This window comes from Nymphalis io, chromosome 29, assembly GCF_905147045.1.
Source record: "Nymphalis io chromosome 29, ilAglIoxx1.1, whole genome shotgun sequence".
Lineage (NCBI taxonomy): Eukaryota > Metazoa > Arthropoda > Insecta > Lepidoptera > Nymphalidae > Nymphalis > Nymphalis io.
Genome location: NC_065916.1, coordinates 3,337,935 through 3,352,953, shown reverse-complemented (window position 1 = coordinate 3,352,953; position 15,019 = coordinate 3,337,935). Strand labels below are relative to the sequence as shown.

General features: G+C 38.7%; 1 protein-coding gene across 1 annotated transcript in view; it reads left to right on the top strand.

Annotated features, from left to right (window-relative positions):
* The first annotated feature begins 6,369 nt into the window (after positions 1 to 6,369).
* The window catches only part of LOC126779444 (uncharacterized), a 38,447-nt gene continuing 29,797 nt past the window's right edge, over positions 6,370 to 15,019 (top strand). The window contains exons 1-2 of the mRNA XM_050503402.1: positions 6,370 to 6,452; positions 6,560 to 6,636. The gene's annotated coding sequence lies outside the window, so the exon portion shown is untranslated. The remainder of the gene's footprint in view (positions 6,453 to 6,559; positions 6,637 to 15,019) is intronic.

Genomic DNA, 15,019 nt, shown 5'->3' with positions numbered 1-15,019 from the left:
CAAGTTCGATGATCTTCTCGTCGGTCCGCAGTGTACGCGTGTTATATGTTGCCAGGGCCAGAGGTCGTCGGTGTTGGTAATACGAAATCTGCTGGGAATTCTTAGCACCCCCTGCCCCGCCGTTACTACAGCTGTTACCAAGGCTAGGAATAGCAGGGCTGCCGGTGACTAGGGGCCGTGGTTTAGTTGCGCGAATCATTGAGGGGATATGCCATAATCGCCACGCTTGGCAGACGGGTTGGCGATCGCAGTAAGTTAGTCATAGTACTCAGAGAGACGCTGCTGCCCGTTCTCTGGTGTATGTTCCTTCTACGCCCCCCACGGGATGAGATGGGGTGGTGATATTCGTCACCGTCACCACACGGCAAACATTGGATAAAAAACATGAATCTATCGACGTGTTTACCAGAAATCGTCGTGGCTAACGAATCAAAAATGTCAGTTGATTGTTATGGAGATGTCGACATTATTTCAAATTTACAATGTCATATAACTGTGAAGAATGTACTATGCGTGCCTGGTTTGACAACTAACCTATTGTCAGTTAGCGAGCTTATCAGGAATGGTAACAATGTTGATATAACAAAAGCAGAATATATGACGTGTTGTAAGGGAAAACAAATGAGATTACCATTCTCTCATGTTGGTGAAAGGAGTACAGAGACTTGTCATCGAATACACAGTGATTTGTGTGGACCAATGGAGGTCAATTCTCTCAACGGCAGTCGATATTTCATGCTTTTTATAGACGATTATAGCAGGATGACTTTCATTTATTTTCTTAAACAAAAAAATGAAGCTGTAAGTAAATTTAAAGAATTTAAATTTATGATTGAAAACCAACAAGGAAAAAAAAAAAGATTTTTCACACCGATAGTGGACTTGAATTCTGCAATAAAGAATTTCAAAATTATTTAAAACAGTTTGGTATTATTCACTAGAAAACCAATAGTTACACACCTGAGCAAAATGGTATCTGTGAAAGAGCTAATCGCACAGTGGTTGAAAAGGGCAAATGTCTATTGTACGATGCAAAGTTGGGCGATTGGGCGAAAGAGATTTTGGGCGGAGGCTGCCGCAACAGCTGTTTATTTAAAAAACAGGTCCACTGTGTCAGGAGTACCGAAGACGCCTTATGAAATGTGGTATGAGTCAAAACCCAACCTAAGTCACATCAGATTATTTGGAAGCAAGGTGATGGTACATAACCCAAAAGAAAAGCGAATTGGATGTTCAAGGTTATATGTTGTATTATCCTACCAAAAATACCATAATCACCAGCAGAGATGTCTGTGTGTCAGTGAAGAGGCTATATGGATACCCGATGACGAGACAGCACAGTATAAAGTAGAAACACCAGAGGTCAGCGTGGAGAAGAAGAGTAGCATTTTAGTGGGGGCATCCTATGTTCCAGAAGTAAAGAATCAAACTGATAGCCCTTCAAATTCTTCAGTATACACTGACGGTGAAGATGAATACTCTTTAAGTGGGATGCAGGTGCAGGAGGTCCAAACATCAGTTCCAAAGCCAGTGCCTTATGAAAAACCACAGCGGCAAAAAAAAAACAGCACAATCGGTATGGCTTTAATAACTTGTGTGTATCCAGTACTGTTCCGGCAACAGAGGAGACCTCAATCACGGAGGCTCTAGAGGGGCCTGAGAAGGAGCAGTGGAGGCGTGCCATGGCTGACGAGTTGCAGTCATTTGAGAAAAATGAAGCATGGGAGCTTATCGAAAACCCTGGTGATGTGTCTATAGTGAAGTGTCGTTGGGTGTTTGTTAAAAAGTTTGAAGTGTACAATAATGTGCGGTACCGGGCTAGGCTTGTGGCCAAGGGCTTTATGCAAAAGCCAGGTGTAGATTATACTCAAACTTTTGCTCCTGTAATTCGTCATTCCACTTTGAGATTATTATTTGCTCTTAGCGTTAGAATGGGAATGAGTATAATACATTTAGATGTAACTACTGCTTTCCTAAATGGTGTATTAAAACAAAAAATATACATGTCAATACCTGAAGCTTTTGCAAACAAAAGTGGGGGAAATGTATTAAGGTTAAAAAAGGCTATTTATGGACTAAAGCAATCATCTCTAGCATGGTATGAGAGGGTAAAAGATTGTCTTTGTAAATTAGGTTTCAACAACAGCCAGTATGAACCATGTTTGTTTGCAAAAACTATATAATAAATAATGTTAATGATATATAATAAATAATGTTAATGATAATGTTAAAATAATCATTGGGTTGTATGTAGATGATTTCTTAATTTTTTCAAACAACAACAAAGAAACTGAAAAATTGAAAAATGCATTAGCTTCAGAGTTTAAGTTAAAAGATTTGGGTCCTGTTAGACAGTATCTAGGAATGAGAATAAATGTAAACAAAGATTTTATTACTATTGATCAAACACAGTATATTGAACAATTAGTTGAAAACTTTCAGATACCAGCCACTCTTTTTTTTTACTTATCAAATATTCTACCGCAAAACAGTAGTACTTGATATTGTTGTGTTTCGGTTTGAAGGGTGAGTGAGCCAAGGTAATTACAGTCACAAGGGACATAAAATCTTAGTTCCCTAGGTTGGTGGCGCATTGGCTATGTAAGCGATGGTTGACATTTCTTACAATGCCAATGTTTAAGGGCCTTGGTGACAACTTACAGGTTATCAGGTGGGCCATATGCTCGTCCGCCTTCCTGTTATATAAAAAAATAAATTGACGTTGACAGACTGACTTTGACACATTGACTTTTGATAGATTGACATTGACAGATTGAAAGCTCGTCTGGGTAGGTACCACCCACTCTTTTTTTAACTCTTACTTATCAAATCCATGGCAGCAAAATAGATACGAACATCTACATAATATCAATTTTCAGGAGAGCACATTAAGTAAAAAATAGTTACCATTTCGACATTTATGTATCAATTAACTTGAAATTTTCCATTATGATTTAAAATAACATTTTTTATTTATTGTATAACAGGTTTTATCGCTATTTCGTTCGTTCATTCGTTCGAAATAATGTAGATGTATTTTTTTACTTTGTAAAAGCCTCAACGTAAATAAAAACATCTGCCTGATATTTTATGATATTATTGATATTATTCGTTGTAATCAAAATAGAACTCATTATAATTAAAATATTTAATAAATTAGAATTTAAAGAAATCTAAGCGACATAAAAAAAGTATTTAACATTTTTAGACAAAAATTTAGTAGATGTCTTCATTTACTTTACATATAACTGTTAGCTTCGATAGCTGCTTTTGTGGTGGTAAAAATAACGAAGACTTTGGACATTGAATACTTGTATTAATGATAATATAATTATAAAATGATAATTATAAGATGAAGAACTGATGTGTGTCGCGCACGCGAGTCGAGACGACAAGTGAAGTTAAGTTGGTAGGCGCGTCCCCGCACCCCGCGATGATAGATAGTGAAGCGCCGCAACATACTCCCCGGGGTTGAAGGATTCTTCAACAGCTAGATGTGTCCGGAAGAGGGCATATGTTATTGTACGCTCTCCGAATAGTCCCTTTTTTGGTTAGAATCTCAGCGACCCTGTTCACCCCGTCTGGTCTAGGATGAAGTCCTGTTATCCTGCCCAAGACCCATAAGAGCGGTGGCTGAGTCCTGTCCTGGACGAGAACCATGGAACCCAGTTCCAGGTCCCTGTTGGAAGACCGCCACTTGACCTTCCGTTGCAGCGCAGTCACGTATTCGTGTGAGAAACGCTGCCAAAAATGCTGTTTTAGTTTTTCAATTCGTTCATAGCGTTGCAGTTGTTGAATGTTTTTATTGTCTAGTGGTGGCTGAGGAATAGTTAGAAAAGTTCGTCCTATGAGGAAGTGGGCTGGGATAAGGCAGGAAAGGTCTGAAGGATCTGAGGATAGAGGTGTTAAAGGACGGGAATTAAGGATTGCCTCTATCTGAACTAAGCAGGTTGACATCTCTTCAAACGTTAAGTGAGTTAGGGAAAGAATGCGCCGTAAGTGATGTTTGACGGACTTCACAGCGGATTCCCACAATCCACCGAAGTGTGGAGAGTAGGGCGGAATAAATTAAAAATCGATACCTTTATTTGTAGGTTTTGTCTGTATATCATCTGAATAAGTTTTAAAAAAGTTATAAATATCGTTACTCGCACCAACAAAGGTAGTTCCATTGTCTGAGGAGATGGTTTGAGGCTTTCCACGACGACCGATGAAACGATGAAGAGCAGCTAGAAACGATTCCTTTGATAAATCTGTCATAAGCTCCAGATGTAAGGCTTTAACTGCAAAACACACGAAAATACATATATATGACTTCGTAAGCCTCAGCTCTACAGCTCCTACCCTTTCGATCGGCAATCAGCACCGGCCCAGCGTAGTCGATACCCGTATGTAGAAACGGAAATACAAGGTGCGTTCTATCTCGCGGTAAGTCACCCATTATGGGTTGAATAGGTTGTGGTTTAAACCTAGAGCAACGTATGCAGCCATGAACAGTACGCCTGGCGAGGCTCCTCCCCCCCAATGACCAGTACGTCTGTCTAACGTGAGATAGTAGCATGTTAGGCCCCGCATGAAAGGAATCTGTGTGAAATTTGTGAAAAATGATTTTCGTGAGGCGATGTTTGGAGCATAAAAGAATAGGATGTTTGACATCGTAAGTGTAGTATGAGTTGTTAAGGCGTCCACCAACGCATAATAAACCATTACTGTCAATGAACGGAGACAGTGAAATTAATCTGTTTTTCTTTGTTAACGATTTATTTAATAATAGTGAATTTATTTCATCTGGGAACATCTATTGTGTCGTGCGTAATACAACTGACTCTGCAACGTTAAGTTCTGATAATAACAAAATACCTACAGTTTTATTTAAAGTATTTCTGCAGTTATTTATGAATCTGTATATACAAGCTACTGTTCTAATTAATTTTGTATAGTTTGATTTTTTTTGTACTAAGTGTAATATAATATTCTCTTTACTTATGTTTGTTTGTTTGGTATGAAGTGAAATTTCTGGAAGTGGTATATCTTTCTGTTTTGTTGGTATTTGTGGGAAGTTTATGTATGAATGATGAAGGAAGCTAGGACCCGTCCACCACAAACAAGAATCGATGAGGTGAGTAGCTATTACTCCACGAGAGACCAGGTCTGCGGGATTCAATTTAGATGGTACGTAGCTCCAACTATTAGCAGATGTAGTGTTTTGAATTTCACCGATTCTGTTTCGAACGAAAGTCTTTAGGCGACTAGACGATGTATTTAGCCAACCAAGAACTATCATCGAATCTGTCCAATAATAACAATTATTAAAAGTTTTTGTTAGTGATTGTAGAACTTTAGTGCAAAGCCTAGTACCGAGTAAAGCGCCGCATAACTCCAGTCCGGGGATAGTGACAGGTTTTAAGGGTGCTACTTTATTTTTGGAAGCAAGAAGACGGACACAAACTCTTCCTTGCTCATCAACTGATCTCACGTACACACATGATCCGTATGTACGTTCCGAGGCATCTGTAAATGTGTGTAGTTCGTACGTAACTGACGCATCGAGACAAACCCAACGTGGTATGCGAAGTGAATTTAAAGCTACAAGTGAAGTAATAAAATTTAAAAATTTAATTTGAATATCATAAGAGACCTCATCCCAGTTGCATTTGTCGAGCCAAAATTTCTGCATTAGAATTTTTGCCTCGACTGTACACGGGCCTAATAAACCTAGAGGGTCGAAGATTTGACTGATAAGAGATAAAATAACGCACTTCGATATTTTCTTTTTATTAGTCTTAATGTTTATAGAAAAGAAAAGATTGTCTGAGTTACAATCCCAATTTATCCCTAATGTTTTATTGGGAAGTGAATCATTCAAGTCTAAGGTTTTTTCTGATTGTTGTTGATTTGTGTTTTGCGTAATAGAGTGTAATATAGTTGTATTGTTTGATTGCCATATTCTTAAATTAAATTTAGCAGTATCCATAATTTTTGTAACATTTTTAGCTAGTTCGATGACAGAAGCGACAGAGTCGCCCCCACTGAGGTAGTCGTCGACATAAAAATCTCTGCGAATTAAATTTTTTTATTCAAATTCAGTGCATGTATCTGCTAATGTAACTAAACATTTAGTCGCGAGGTATGGCGCTGATGACGTGCCGTACGTTACTGTGTTAAGTGTATATGATTTAATTGGTTCTATAGAATTAAATCGAAATAAAATCTGTTGTAGGTGGCGTTGAGAAGGTGCAACGAGAATAGCTCGGTACATCTTTTCTATATCGCCTGAGATTACATATTTATGTTGTCTGAATCTGAGTAAAATAGATAAGAGATCGTCTTGTACAATCGGTCCTACCATCTGTATGTTGTTATAAGACTTACCCGTAGTTGTGACGCTGACGCGTCGAAGACAACTCGTAATTTGGTCGTTGTACTCGACTCCCGAATCACCCCATGATGAGGTAAGTAATAGTTAATATTTTTATCTGACATAATTTGCTTATTTTCTGACATATGCCCCTAAGGCTAGATATTCTGACATAAATTGTAAATATCTTTCTTTTAAAAGTGAATCACGTAAAAATCTGCGCTCCAAGGAAAGAAGACGACGCTTCGCCGCTGCATAGGAATCCCCGAGTACTTCAGGTGAGTCTTTTAATGGTATTGTGACTACAAACCTGCCGTCGCTGTTTCGTGCTGTGGTCTCCGCGAAGGTTCGCTCACAAGCTCGTTCCTCCTGTGATAAGCAGTGCTCGGAAGATACCGCCTCCAGCTCCCAGAACCGGTTAAGTATTGACTCATCATTTTGAAGAAAGTGACAAGAAGAAGAATGATCTGTATTATTATTTGTGTTGTTATGTTTTGTGTGTGTATGTATAATGCCTGAAACTCACTCGACTATTATTTTTCGTATCCGTGTTGCTCACAAGGGCCAAAGTCGACTTCTCTGTTATATTTTTGTTTCTGTTAGTCAATCCCGTCAAAATATTTTGTAAATTTGTTTCCACTGGTGACTTGAATGTTGTTGTAAAATTACGTTGACTCCAAATTGTAGACGCCGCGACGTCGGCGACGACGCGTCTTAGGTAGGCCACGTGGTGACGTTATATGCTTGAACTGGATGATCGTCAATATGAAATGATCATGCTTCACCTTCCTTGAATATCGGACGATGAAAAGGTATCCTCGATGTAGAAAATTTGCCTTTCTGCACAGGTATCCTTTGTGTGACTTGTCCACGTGGGTGCGCGTGCGCGTGCGTCGATAAGAATGATGCGTTTTTCTCTAATTTCTTCGTTATTTAATATTTCACGGGCGAAGGACCATTTTGTAAGCTTCAATAGCTGCTTTTGTGGTGGTAAAAATAACGAAGACTTTGGAAATTGAATACTTGTATTAATGATAATATAATTATAAGATGATAATTATAAGATGAAGAACTGATGTGTGTCGCGCACGCGAGTCGAGACATCCAGATCTAGATAGGACAACAAACAATTGGCCATGAGAAAACCTGAATACCCTTAAATTTATTCCGACATATTTTAATGTCTGTCTCTGTGCTTTATTTATTATGACTGCAAACGATACCTTTATAAGAAATTGTATGAAATTGTATGCTTTTAAAACGGAAAGGTAAATCTGTATTTAAAGAATAAGTATTAATGATAATGGATTATTTTAGAACTAATCAGATTGAAAAAAAAGATTATAGTAACTCATTCTTAAATGATACACATTGATATCGTGGATGCTTTTTTTATCTTTTAAGAAAAACAATACTGGCATACGTGATTGTTGCTTAACTTTAACCGTTTAGGCAGCGCACGCAACGGAAGCTTTTAAAAAGAATACATTTTGCCCGTTTCTGCAACATTTTTTATTGATGCTTAGCTCCTATTGGTTATAGCTTGATTTTAAATATCAAGGATAGGACCGGAATTTTTTGAAATTTACGCGTTCAACCAAACAAACACTAGCTTTATAATATTAGTAAAAAGTACATAAGGCATTGTTTTTTATGTCCTAAAAATATATAACAGATTATGCCTTATGTACCAAAGTATATAATGCATTATTCCTTATGTGAAAAAAGTCTAAAGACATTAGTTCTTATGTACAAAAAGTAAATAATGCATAAGTCCTTATACATAAAAAGTTCATAAGGAATTGTTGTTTTGTCCTAAAAATATATAACAGATTACGCCTTATATTTAAAACTTTATAATTCATTATTCCTTATGTGAAAACAGTCTTAAGATATCAGGTCCTTATGTACAAAAAGTAAATAATGCGTTAGTCCTTATACATAAAGTACATAAGGTATTATTTTTTGTCCTAAAAATATATAACAGATTACGCCTTATGTTTAAAAGCTTATAATGCATTCATTATACCTTATGTGAAAAAAGTCTTAAGATGGTAGTCCTTATGTATAAAAAGTAAATAATGTATAAGTCGATATACATAATTAGTACATAAGGTATTCTTTTTATTTTATTTTATGAAATAGGAAGCCAACGCCGTATACAACTTTGTTTCTTATTCTAGACTACAATCGTAAATAAATTAAATAAAAAAAATTGCAAACCTCAATTATAGGCTAACTTAACATGAGTAGAAATAAAAAAATTAAACTATTTATAAAAACAAAACAAAACATGCAAAAATTATAACAAAAAAATAAAAAAAAAATAAACGTCGTTATAAGAAATTGACAATTAAATTAATTAATGTAAATAAACAAATTTATGAACTTACTATGACATACATATTAAACGTATTGTCTTGCATCTTAGAATTAAATAAACGAAGGGTAAGGCTAAGTGGTTAGATACTCTTTAATTTGTCTTTTAAAGCGTAAAGTAGATTGTTGAAAAATGTCTAAGCTAGCTTTTTTGAAAATCTTATTATATGCAATAACCATTCTATTAATTGGTGCAGCCCTGCCCAGGTTACTTTTCGCAAACCCTTGACTAAAGGTTTGCTTATTTTTAATGAAACCTTTGTACTGCCAATTTAACTCTGCTTAACAAATTTGGACAATCAATACCTCCATTTACAATAATGTGCAAAGAACATAAATCCATTATGTCTCTACGATCACATAGTGAAAGAGCTTTATATAACTTTAGCTGATCTTTGTAACGCTCATTCTGTTTGAAAACATTGTCTTCGTAAGCCAGATGACGTAATTTTTTTATTGTATTCTTTCAATTCTATCTTTATGTAATAAATAGTGAGGACTCCATGCGACCGAACAATATTCAAGTCCGCTTCTTATCATTGTGTTAAACAGTGTTATTTTGGTTGACGACCTTTTAAATACTTTTGAAGCACTTAAAATAAATCCTAATAATTTGAATGATTTTTTAATTATATTATTTAATTTATATTTGACGAGCTGGTTGGCGTAGTTGGTAGATACTTGCCTTTCACGCCGAAGGTTGTGGGTTCGATTCCCACCCAGGACAGACATTTGTGTGCAGGAACATGTCTGTTTGTCCTGAGTCTGGGTGTAATTATCTATATAAGTATGTATTTACAAAAGAAAAGTAGTATATCAGTTGTCTGGTTTCCATAAAAACTGTTAAACATTTTAAATAATTTAATTTTAAATGATTATGATCACATCATACCGAAAGCCTGTCTAGATCACTTTGGATATTCTTATAGTCATTGACATAATTTATCCTATTGTATATTTTAAGGTCGTTAGCATATAATTGAAATTGACAGTGCTTGAAACACTCACCTATGTCCTTTACAAAAATACCAAATAATATTGAGCCAAAAATAGAACCCTTTTTTTTTCTCGCTGGAAAAACACATTTATGTGTTTCCCCCACATGAGGTGGGGGGGTATGTGGGACTCGCCGGCGCTGAAGGCGCCGGAATACCCACTAAAAAACCAGCGGTACCCACTCCATCTTGTCGGGGGACGTTACGGGATCGCTTGCGCATACTACCGTACCGTCACGACGGTTGGCCTCCAAATCCTAGGGGGTACTCGGGGTACAGAGACCCCCTGGCCCCGGCGACACTCACGGCGGGAGGAGAAGATGCGCATAGCACCGGCGTCTTCTCCCCGGTCTTCTTCGGCGAAGCGGGTCAGCGGAGGCACTTTCCTCGCGCTCCCGCTCCGCGGCCTCCTTCTGCGACATGACATTTTCGCAGAAGGAGACCATCTCCATCCAGCACCATTCGCTACCAAGCATGGCATTTATCACGCTCGGTAGCGAAAGGTCTCCGCCGATTAAAGTCGCCAGGGAAAGGCGCTGAGGCCCCCAAGCGGCACACTCCATCAGAGTGTGGCATGCCGTGTCCGTAGGCGCACCACACTCGTGGCAGGAGGGCGTTACCTCCCGCCTGACTATTCCGTGCAGGTACTTACCGAAGCACCCATGTCCAGTAAGCACCTGAGTCAGTCTGAAGGTCAGTGTGCCGCCTTTTCTCGTTACCCAGCGACTCAAGTGGGGACGGATCGCCTCCACTGTCGCCAGGCCTGCTGATGGGGACCTCAGATCCTCCTCCCACCTGCGAATCAGGGCTTGCTGGGCGAGAGTCCTGATTCGCAGCACCTCCTCCAACCCTGGACGGTCGCCACGCGACCTCACTTCCGCCCGGAACCGGTACGCTTCCGCGAGCACCTCCGCCTGGAGCTCCCAAGGCGGATCGCCCGCGAGAAGTGTTGCCGCCATCCACGACACCGTACTCTCTGTGGCCTTCGCAAGAGAACCTTGTTCCGAGCTGTGAGAGCGTCCACCCAGATGGGAGCACCGTACAGAGCCATGGACCGCACAACACCGGCGTATAATCGCCGGCATGGCGTTTCCGGCCCTCCTACATTTGGTAGGAGCCGGCTTAAGGCAGCAGCAGCGTTGATGCGCTTCGGGCCAAGTTGGACAAAATGCTGCCCGAAGCTCCATCTTCCGTCCAGGGTCAGGCCCAGATACTTCATGTGGGCCTGCACCTTAATCACCGTCCCCTGGACGGTGATAAACGCCCCTCGAGGGGGGCCTCGACGTGGACCGTGGAATAAGAGGGCCTCCGTTTTTGAGATGGAGACCCTCAAGCCCAACATTCCTATGCGGTCCACTGTGAGCGACGTACCGACTTCGGCCAGGCGAGCCGCCTTCTGATAATTCCGCCCTGTCGCCCTGATAAGAGTGCCGTCCGCATAGCACAACACCCCCATTCTGGGAAGGACGGATGTCCGCAGGAGCCAGTCGAAGCCAACGTTCCACAGAATTGTGCCGAGAACTGACCCCTGTGGAACGCCACAGCCTACCCGACGCCGGACAAGACGCCCATCGCCCCCCTCCCAGAGGACTACCCGGTCCTGGAGGTATGCCCCCAACAGCCTCCTGAGATAGGAAGGCACCCCGTGGTATCGGAGTGCCTCCCCAATAGTCTCGAAAGGAAGACTATTGAAGGCGTTCGCAACATCTATCGATACTGCTAAAACTATGTCCCCTCGGGCCACCGTATCCGTGGTCCGGGTTTTCAGGGCGTCCAGGGCGTCGATAGTTGATCGACCCGCCCTGAACCCGTACTGAGCCTCTGACAGACCCGGCCCCACCTCGTCGAGGTGCTAAATAAGACGGGCAGCGAGAATTTTTTCGATGAATTTGCCCGTCTCGTTCAGCAGCACAATCGGCCTGTATGCCGAGGAAGAATCTGGTGGTCGACCTTGCTTTGGCAACAAGACCAACTTTCCCTCTTTCCAAGGCTTCGGAAACTGCCCGCTGCACAGACATTGGTCGAACAGCTCCCGAAGCCTTACGCCTAGGTATTCCAGAGCGTCACATAGAACACGCCCTGGAATCCCGTCTGGGCCCGGCCCTCAAGCGGTCGAAGGCCACCTCCATCTCCCGCTCCGTGATCAGTGGTGGAGCCACTGTGTCGTCAATCATGGAGCGAGGGACCATCTGTGAAAAATAGAACCCTGTGGTACTCCTGAAGCCGCAGTAAATGTTTGCGACCTTACATTTTACGGCACATCAAGTATGATTCAAATTTTCTTATAAGATTACCATTGATACCGTAGCCGCTAAGTTTTTCCAGCAAAATATAATGATCGACAACGTTAAACGCTTTAGCCAAATCAGTATAAATGCAGTCTATTTGTTCTGAATTGTCCATTAGCATTGCAAAATCATCAAAAATTACAGTCAAATTTGATATGGTGGAACGTTTTTTAAAAAAGCCATGTTGATTTTCTATCATTGCTGGCTTCATGAACTGAACAAATCAAAGATGCAAACACTTTTGAAAAAACTGACAATATACATATTGGCCTGTAATTTTTAATGTCTTTTATATCGCCGCTTTTAAAAATAGGAACAACTCTTGCATTTTTCCATACACTTGGATATTCGCCAACACACAGTGACTTATTTAATATTAGAAACAAAGGCCTTTAAAAATTACTTTGCCAGTAAATAAGCATAATGTTTAACAAAAAAGGGTGGTATATTATCTGGGCCTGTCCCTTTATTTACATCAAGACATTTTAACTTTTTAATAATATTATTTTCCAGTATATGTTTACTGCCTAAATTGGAAATGGGTATTGATTTTAAGGTTTTTAGTGATTATGTGGTTGTTAGGTTGGCTGAAATGTACATATTAGAGAAATTTGTAGCAAATTGATTACAAATATCAGAACCGCTGTTAAACGAACAACTATTAAGTGTCATTGCCGCAGGATAATCGCTTTTATTATTACGCAGATTTTTTAAGTATAAATAAAAGTATTTTGGTTTTTTTTTTTATATTGTACTCCACCCTATCAAAATAATTTTTATAGTCTCTATTAATCAAAATTTCACATCTGTTTCTTAATAGCTTAAATTTAATTTCATCCATATGATTATGATATTTTTTAAACAATATTCTATATTATTTTTCTCCGCTAGTCTTTTTATTAGGTTTTTCGAATACCACATTGGATATAGCGCATTATTTTTTACTTTTTTCTTTGAAACACACTTCTGGATTATGCAATTTAGTGTAAAATAGTCGGCCATTTCATCTACGTTATTACACTCACCAAATAAAGCCTCCCACTTTAAGCCTGCAAAAAGCTCATTGATTATTTCGTAGTCAGCATATTTAAAGTTGTATTTAATTATTGAATTATTGACTAGCAATGATGTATTATGTTATATATGTGGAGATTCATTTTAATCTCCAGATGTGGATGAAATTTGTCGACCAAGCATGCGGAAAAGTCCCTTTGTTTTACTTTAACATTATTAGTCGTACTAAAAATGAGATCCAGTATGTTACCATATGCATTATTTATGCAATTTTACTGAGGTAGAGTTGTTAACGCCATTAAATCTTTAATAAAAGATACTGCTGAACCATTATTGCGTGGAATCATTTTACTAATGACTTCTACTATGATCTTCACGCTGCCATTTTATTGAAGGAATATTAAAATCCCCGAATACCATAGTAGGTAATTACCGTAACCGTAACAGCCTGTGAATGTCCCACTGCTGGACTAAAGGCCTCCTCTCCTCGTTTTGAGGAGAAGGTATTGGAGCTTATTCCACCACGCTGCTCCAATGCGGGTTGGTGGAATACACATGTGGCAGATTTCAGTGAAATTAGACATATGCAGGTTTCCTCACGATGTTTTCCTTCACCGTATAGCACGAGATGAATTATAATCACAAATTAAGCACATGAAAATTCAGTGGTGCTTGCCCGGGTTTGAACCCATAGTAGGTAATTGCTCGTTAATTATTATTCGTTCAACATTTCGCGTAAAACGTTCAAGAGTGTCGTATTTAAGCGGTGATGGTATATATGCTGCACATAGTGAAATGGTTTTTGAATCTAAAATTATATTAACCTAAATGTCTTCACAGTTCGTTTTCCATGAATTAACCTTGTAACACTTATACATTTTACAAAACTCCTCCACCATCCTGGTTTTTAGAAGTACTAGATTCACGATCTCGACGAAATACGTAATACCGCTCATCAAATTATAGCTCATTATCTGATATTCCGTCGTTAAGCCACGTCTCTGTGAAAACTATTACATCCAAATGTGAACTAAGCAGAGCAATGTAAACGCTGTTTGTTTTGGTTCGTAATCAACTAACATTCTGATAAAATAGTTTCAAATTATCAACCATTAAACAGTATGTGTTATCTCACAATAAAATAAATTTTAAAATAATTTGAAAATTTAAAACAATATATATACCTTAACCGCCTGTGAATATCCCACTGCTGGTCTAAATCCTCCTCTCCCTTTTTGAGGTTTGGAGCTTATCCCACCAAGCTGCTCCAATGCGGGTTGGTGGAATACACATGTGGCAGAATTTCAATGAAATTAGACACATGCAAGTTTCTTCACGATGTTTTCCTTCACCGTAAATAATAATATTATGAATAATTATTCTTGAATATAATATTATGTATTCATTAAATATTGATAACTATTGTGATTTAAATTTTATTAAGATTTATTATTATATTCAATATTATAATAGCATTTGTGTTTACGTCGAACTAATATCGGGGGTTCAAACGGTAAATGAAATTAAGGAAGAGCTTTCAACTGTTCAGACTATAATTTATTTTGTCGGATCAATTTAACAAAATCACTTTGTAACGAAACCAGATAGCGCGATTCAGAAATGTGGCAGATTTAATCAACGCCATCTATCGCAACCGAGTAGCAACACATGCCATTATAATTACATACCAAGTATATTATTACAAATAATGTCCTTTACAAACCGCCCACCATGATACGTGTGAGCTAAATGTAACAAAATATGACAAGTATAATAATATCCTTATAGTCTAATGTTATTTTCTATTTATTTGTTACACTTAGTTACATACCTGTATTATTTTACAACTGTATTATTTTCATTACTTCTATGGCTATGGCTTTTAACATTTGTATCAGTTCCTCCACACTTAGTTTTGTATGTAACATTGTTTGTTCTTGTTTGATGTCTTCATTTAAAAATTGTACACCTCGCTGAATTACGAC